Source organism: Nicotiana attenuata, unplaced genomic scaffold (genome assembly GCF_001879085.1).
Source record: "Nicotiana attenuata strain UT unplaced genomic scaffold, NIATTr2, whole genome shotgun sequence".
In the NCBI taxonomy this organism is placed as follows: domain Eukaryota; kingdom Viridiplantae; phylum Streptophyta; class Magnoliopsida; order Solanales; family Solanaceae; genus Nicotiana; species Nicotiana attenuata.
In genome coordinates this window covers 9340-17811 of record NW_017671302.1, presented here as the reverse complement: position 1 = coordinate 17811, position 8472 = coordinate 9340, and the positions used below count along the sequence as shown (strand labels likewise).

Sequence of the window (8472 nt, the reverse complement as noted above, 5' to 3'; positions counted from 1 at the left end):
TATTAAATAGGCGAAATACATAAACGACCCCTTTAAGTTGTCCACAAGGATCATTTGAACACCTTCATTTTCCAATTGACCAACTAGACACTTTTACTTGCCAGAAGTGTATCTTTTTAACACCTTCATTCAACAGATCACATGCATGAAATGCAATCGCTGGTTACGTGGCAAATGAACCAATAAGAAATTAACATGTGTAACTTAGAATTAAAAATTACAATCAATAATTAAAACAAAGAAATTCATTAAATTAAAGAATAAAAATAAAAAGCAAAACCCAAAATCACCTTCCATCCAAATAAACCATCGTCTCTCCAAACGAAGTCTTCCCCCTTTCCCGTCCCATTTTCCATTTTCCAAACCACCGCCCTTCCCCATTCCTTCTCCACCAATTTCTTTGACACACATCCCTTCATTATTTTAACCATTTTTTTTCAGAACTTAAATACTAAAATTATTTCACAAAATTCATACTTATAAATATAAAAAAAAATAGAGAATAATCAAGTGAAGAAGCCTCCAAGGGTGATTGATCTAGCTAGACGGAAAAGCTCATCTCCAGCGAGCTTCCTCTGTTTTTCTCATTTTACCACGTCTGAGAGAACTCTTGAACTTATCAATTTGTTTAATTGTTTTGGGGGAGTTTAAGTGAAGATGTCACCGATTGGACTCAATCGTTGCCACCTTCGCCGGGCAAATTTGAGGGAATCGACTCCATTAAAATCTTCAGTCTTTCTCTCTTTATCATCTTCTTGATGCTGAATTTGGTTTATATCACTGTTTTTATTTTGTTATTTTTTGTGTAAATTTCTCCTTAAATAGTTTTCTAGTCGATTCAAGCAATTGGTTCTTGTTTTTGTATTTATGTTGGACGTAAGGTGTTATCGCCAGTGGTTGAAGGGGTTGTTGGTATTTATTTGGTGGAGATAAAGATGATGGTGTGATGGGGATGACGGTGATAGGGCTATTGGTGTTTATGTGGTGGCAACTTATCAGTGAGAAGAATTATAGAAAAGGGGTGATTTAGATAAAGCTGTAGTGGTATAATTTTTTAGGTATTTGATTAAGGCTACCATTGATGGTGGTCAATAATGGAGGTGAAGAGACCAAGATGTCGGCTATGAAGTAGGAGAGAGACTAAGAGAAAAATATGTCTTTTTCTGTCAAAGAAAAAGAAAATTAGGTTGAAAAAATAACTTCACGCGCTCAAAATCTAGCTATCAGAAACGCATATACCACATCAGCCACAAAGGTTCGGAAGATACACTTCTGGCAAGTAAAAGTGTCTAGTTGGTCAATTGGAAAGTGAAGGTGTTCAAATGATCGTTGGGGACAACTTAAAAGAGCCGTTTATATATTTCACTTATTAAATAGGAAGAGTAGGAGAGTAGGTAATGTAGTACACTATGATCATTCTCCTATAGTACCACTTCTCCGTAAAAAGACCAAAGAGGAGATAATATATGGCCTATCGAAGTAGCAATCGACCCTTTCTATTGCTAATTAAGGCCCTTTTCTTTAGGTAAGAATCCCTCGATGATAAGGAGAACAATACGTAGTACCCTTCTTCTTATCATGTGATTTACTGTTGAAAAAGCATTTATTCCAGTCCAGATAATTAAAGGAAATTCAATTTTGTAAATATATGTGGAGTTATCTTGATACATCTCTATATAGTACCTCCTTCTTTTGTCTTCTCTTGGTACGGATAATATTATGGACTTTATGCAACAGCATGCTTATAGGATATAGGATATAACGGCTTTCATTTCCAAATCAATACTTAGATTCCATTATGTATTATGGGGTTAAAAAGAATTTAATTAAAATATTGATTATATCCTTTTTAGCTTGAGAAGATATCTACGTTAAAGGGGAACCGTGGAATAACGGTAAGTTGCATTCGTGTGATCTATAGGTCACGAGTTCGAGATGTGAAAGCAACCAATAATGTTTGCATTAGGGTAGTCAGTCTACATCACACCCTTTGGAGTGCGGCTCTTCCCCGAACCCTAGGTAAACACAAGATGCCTTGTGCACGGATCTGCCCAAAAGATATATACGCACAATTTTTTCACTTTTAAAACCAATAGGTTAAGACATAAAAAGGATCCTTTTGTCAATCACTACAGTATGTAGTCGTGCCCATTCTCTCATATTAGTTCTACAAAGCCCGTGCTGAGCCCGAGCCCAAAATCAAGGCAATAAAGTTATTATTATTATTATTATTATTATTATTATTATTAATAATAATAATAATAATAATAATAATAATAATAATTTGTGTTACATTTTTAGGCATAACTTTTTTAAGATTATCGCTTAACCATTTATTATTCATTATTTATGTTTTCTGATCATATCATTAGATAATTTATTAATAAAAATATTTATAAGAAAGCAAGTGTGCTAAGAATAAGCAGATATCAAAAGGACAAAGGTAACTTGATATTTAATAAAATAATTTAAAGTATGCAAAATGATTCCAAATGGATTATAATCATAAATTAAAGAAGATATTTTATTATTTGATGAATTTGTGGGCATATAATTTCTAATTGGAGGTAGAAATAAAGAAAATATTTTAATAGATTATTTTGGTATTTATTGATTAACTACTCATAATTCCATATGACCATAGTTTATGCTAGAAAAAATATGGTAATTAAAGTCTAAGTTTAAATGAAATTCAGAAAGACCCAAATTCAAAACAAAGTCCAAGAATTAACTTAGTTTGTCATTAACTCACTAATGCTTTATTTTTAAAGAAAATTCCGCTATCCAACCAATTAAGGATTATATGATTTTTGACAAATTAAATTGTTTTAAGAAACAAAAAATATCTTTATTTTAATAGTTTGTTTTACTTTATACCCATTAATTCCAAACTATTTACCCTTTAATGGCCAGACCCAAATTATTTACTTCTCCTACCCATGCGGCCCAAACTATTTACCCGGCCTTGATTATATTCGCACTAACAACCTGACCGTCCTCTGTCAAAAACAACTCAACAGCAAACACCCCTGCACCTTCCAAAGAACAAACAGCTCTGGTTGCAACATCAGTTGCAAGTTCCAAATAAATACACTTTTTGTATTTATTTGTATTTCTGAACCCATGTATTGTTGCAGTTATATATTAAGTTTTTCAGCTCTGATTTGTGTGTGTGTATGAAGATTCACCATTGATGAGCTTGAAGCTCCTGTATTTAAAATTTTATTTTGAAGATTTATTGTTTGACTCGATGTGGGTGCTATAAAATATTGATTATAGTACCTTCAAGTAAGCTTCCCGAATCTGAATTTTTATGTGTATTTGAATATGCACCATTGTTGGGCTTGAAGCTCTTGAATTTAAAATTTTTATTTTGAAGATTTCTTGTTTGATTCAAAGTGTGTGCTGTTAAATATTGCTTATAATACCTTCTGAAAGTTTATACTGAAATTTGATAGCATTTGGAGCTGATTTGAGGTGATTGAGATCGAAATTTTCATCTGAAAATCGAAGAAGAACAAAACTACCCAATAATATACTGCTACGGTATACAATATGTTGTAGGAGTATATAGCTATACTGCAACAGTATACTATTATAGTTTATAATATATTGCAACGGATCGAAGAAGAACACAGTTACCTAACAGTATACCGCTACAGTATATACTATAAGAGTATATAGTTATACTACAACAATATACTATTATAGTATACAATATATTGTTATACTATACTGTAATAATATGCAATATACTGTAACAGTATGCTGTAATAGTATACAATATATCATAATAGTATACTTATGTCACGATCCAAAACTCAACCCGTTGTGATGGCGCCTATCGTGGAATTAGGCCAGCATCAACTCAATGTAATCTAAACCACAATACAAAAATTGAAACCATTTGCTGAAAAATCTTTATCGTAAAAAAAAACTGCTTTTAACATAAGCAATATTCACAATACAATTCAACCAGCCCAAAAACCAGGGTGTCGGTGTACATGATCGTCTAAAGAAAAAACATAGTCCTACAATGTTTGGTGAATACAACTGAAACACAACTAGAATAGAGAAGGAGGGTCAAGGCCTACAAACGCCATGCAGATACCTCAACAATCTCCAAAGCCTGCAACCTCGATCAATGGCTGCCACTGGGACCGAAAGTGTCGGATCTGCACACAAAGTGTAGGGGGTAACGTGAGTACACCAACTCAGTAAGTAACAAGTCCAAACTATGGACTGAAAGGTAGTGACGAACTCAACCTCTTCAGAGATAACAGAAATAACGTACAGAAATATAGGCATGCTTTCGATTAACTAAGCAACTCGAAACAGTAAAACTGAGCAGGTGAGAACATGGTAAAGAATATAACTCTGCTACATCTACATGCCAATGCACATGTTGTATGCAATGCACCGTGCTGAGTGCCTCATGTGCCCACAATCTCATATGCCCGTCCACTCAGTACTGTATATGGCTCACACGGCCCAGGGAAGATCCATCCCGGAATATATACATATCTGACATTAGTCACTCAGTACTGAGGAAGGGCAGTCCAGCCCTATGGAGAAGATCCATCTCCAGATAATGATAATAACCTCACAACCACTCGCTACTGTATATGGCTCACACGGCCCAGGGAAGATCCATCCCGGAATATATACATCATTGACTATCAGTCTCCAGTACCGAGGAAAAATAGGCCAATCCAGCCTTACGGAGAAGATCCATCTCCATACTAAGGGAAGATCCATCCCTGAATATAATCAACCGCGCTCACTGGGAGTGTGTTACAGACTCCGGAGGGGATCCTACAGCCCAAGCTCTATCATAATCATCAATATAACCGCTGTGGAGTGTAGCCTGATCCTATAACTATCACTCATAATCAGGCTCTCGGCCTCACTCAGTCATCACTCTCCAGTCTTACACACACGGGCTCACAATGCCATGAAACTAGCCCGAAACAATGATATGATGTGACAAATAATAATAATTGAGACTGAGACATGATATGATATGCATGAATAAGACTGAGTACAAAATATCAATGAATCTAATGAAATGACAGCAAGAAACGACCACTCGGGTCTTAACAGTATCGGCTTGAAGACCTAACCGGATAGTTAGCATGATATACAACACATTTACTTAATCACATGATAGAAACAGGGATATCAGCAAGAAAGAGTCACTAAGCGGTGCCATGGAATGAACTAGGCCACAATTCTCATGGTACACGCCCGCACGCCCGTCACTTGGTATGTGAGTCACCTCAATTCCGTCATATAGCACATAGTTCGGGGTTTCAAAACCTCAAAACCAAGATTGGAAGCGTTACTTACCTCAACCAAGCCAAAATCCTACTCGGCAATGCTTTTGCCCCTCGAATCGACCTTCAGATGCTCCGAATCTAGCCATAAGCAATTCGATACAATCAATACGAGCTAAAGGAATCAATCCCATAAGAAAATGCTAAGCCTAAGGCCAAAAGTCAAAAAGTCAACTCAAAAGCCGGGCCCCCGGGCCCACGTCTCGAAATTCGACCAAAGTCACAAAATCCGACAACCCATTCGATTACGAGACTAACTATACTAGTTTCACTCAATTCTGATCTCGAATCGGCTTTCAAATCCCAAAAGTTCATTTTATGAAGTACCACAAATTTTCCCCAAATTCCATCCCAAATTACAAATCTAATGATGAAATCAATGATAGTTTCATGATTGTTAGCCACAACCGAGTTAGAATTACTTATCCCAATAATTTCCTTGAAAAACTCCTGAAAATTCACCTCAAACCGAGCTCCCAAAGTCCAAAATGTGAAATAAAACCCTAAACCTCGTTTATATAGCTCTCTGAACTTCTAGCCCGCGGTCCGCGTATTCCTCACCGCGGCCGCACAACCATGACCGCGGTCCGCGGAATTTCCATCGCGGCCGCCAACCTGACCCCCTCTCCTTTCCACGGTCAGCGAACTCCTACCGCGACCATATTCTTCTACCGCGGTCCGCGAACTTCCTATCGCGGCCGCACTTCCAATAATCCGAGACCTGTAACTTTCAAAACACCATATATCATGTATTTTCCAACTTCCAAAGCCAAATAGTGATCCGATAACCACCCGAAACTCACCCGAAGCCCTCGGAACCTCAACCAAATATACCAACACATCCCATAACATCATTCAACCTTATTCGACCCTTTGAATCACTCAAAACAACATCAGAACACCAAATTACACTCGGATTCAAGCCTAGGAACTTCTAAATTTCCAAATTCCACAAACGATGCCGAAACTTATCAAATCACGCCCGAATGGCCTCAAATTTTGCACACAAGTCACTAGTAACACTACGAATCTACTCAAACTTCCGGAATCCCATTCCGAGATCTTCTACACATAAGTCAACATCCGATTGACTTTTCCAACTTAAACTTCTAAATAGGAGGCTAAGTGCCTCATTCCACTCCAAAACCACTCCGCACCCGAATCAACCCACACGATACGATAAAACACAGCTGAAGAACTCAGAGAAAGCAGAAACGGGGAAAACAGAGCTATAACTCATGAAATGACCAGCCAGGTCATTACAACTTATTACCCGTAAATTCACTTGCTTTTTTCCTTTTAATTTGCTTTAAGCTTTTACCCAGCGTGAGGGGCAAAGTGAAAATTCAAATCGTTTTTTCGTTTTGATTTATTCTATGACTTGAATTTCAAGACTTCTGACTTTTGCAAAACATTAATCTACCATTGGAGGACCTTGAAGCTTTGAAACTCATAAATTGGGTTTGTTGAGTTTGTGGTTATTTTGAAACTCAAAACAAGAATTTTTTTTAACTCTTTGCGTACAATTGTACACCCTGTTGGTATAGCTATATACTATACTGGTATCATATGTTAGTTAATATTTTTTGGTTGTATTAGCTACATTTAATTGGTGCACAATTTAATTTTTTTTGGTAATAGTAAAAAATAGAATAATAAAAAATAGTAAAAACAGTAAATAAAATTAGATTATGAAGAGAAAAAGAATATAAAGCAAAGAAGTTAAATGAAATTAGAAAAGGAAAAAAGAAAAAAATAAGAAGAAAAGGAGAAAAACGAAAAGGAGAAAAGCAAAAAAAGAAAAAAAAAAGAAGCATAGAAATAAAAAAGAATTGGAGAATAAAGAAAAAATTAATCCCCACAAAAACTACTATGGGTAAGAAATGTAATTAGTTTAATGGTAGAAAAACAAATGAATAGACAATAGTAAATAGTTTTATTTTTGTGGGTAATTGTATCATTCTCCTTAAAATAATATTTGTTTCCAAGAATTTAATTCGAACAATAGGATATTTCGGTGGAAATTATTAGGACTACAACGTGACAAAATTAACAAGTCCTGGCTAGAGAAGACAAATTGATCCTTTATGAAAAATAAGTGATGATCAAGGAATAATTTGCATATCCACCGACTTGTCCGTTTTGGAATTCTGTAATCTCTTTTTCTGTTCATTTTGATCCTTTAAGCCTTATATATAGCCTTTCTACAATTTCACATTCTCATTCCAAGTCAAGACTTAATTAATTAGTTATACAAATTTCTTTTCTTTTAGTTACACACACATCTTCACAAAAGTTTCAATCTTGCCATAGTCTAGTCAAAACCATAATTTTTCTTGAGGTCTAAATATGGATATGGTGATGAAGTTGGGAGCAGAAAGTCCAGTGGTGATTTTCAGCAAAACCACTTGCTTCATGTCTCACAGTATTGAAACCCTAATCTGAGGTTTCGGAGCAAACCCTACAGTTTATGAGCTCGATAAATTCCAAATGGGAGGCAAATGGAGAATGCATTGATTGAATTAGGGTGTCAACTAAGTGTGCCCGCCGTGTTCATTGGCAAACATTTTGTTGGTGGTTCTAATGAGATTATGAGTCTAAATGTTAGAGGCAAGCTCAAACAATTGCTTCTAAGGGCTAATGCTATTTGGATATAGATATCAGTTAATTACTAGCTAGCTTATCTCCATCTTCATCTCCAATTCCACCAAAGCCACCAGATAACAACATGAATCCCACCTCCTCCGACTGCCCGGCTTCGCAAGCAACTCTACCACTACTAGAAAATGATATGAACATCGATACGGTTGACCACATGGAAGAAAAAAACACTGCTTCAAAAACATATCTCTCTACTCTAACTTCGACAAATATTACTACTTCAACAACTAACATGGAGCTGCATCTTCAACACCAGCTGGCCTTTAACGATGAACTAGACGCTTCCACTGACCCAAACATCTTTATTCCTCTATCTACAGAGGAAAAAGCAAGAATCTACAAACCATGGCAACATGCCATCATTATCAAGTTATATGGTCGAAAAATTGGCCATGATCCGCTTAGGCAGAAAATATATAACCTATGGAAACCAATAGAAAACCTACCACTGATAGATTTGGGATCTGACTTTTAT

At 36.0% G+C, this 8472-nt stretch overlaps 1 pseudogene; it reads left to right on the top strand.

Moving 5' to 3' along the window:
• The first annotated feature begins 7685 nt into the window (after window positions 1-7685).
• Window positions 7686-7993, top strand: LOC109207395 (annotated as a pseudogene).
• The last annotated feature ends 479 nt before the right edge of the window (window positions 7994-8472 follow it).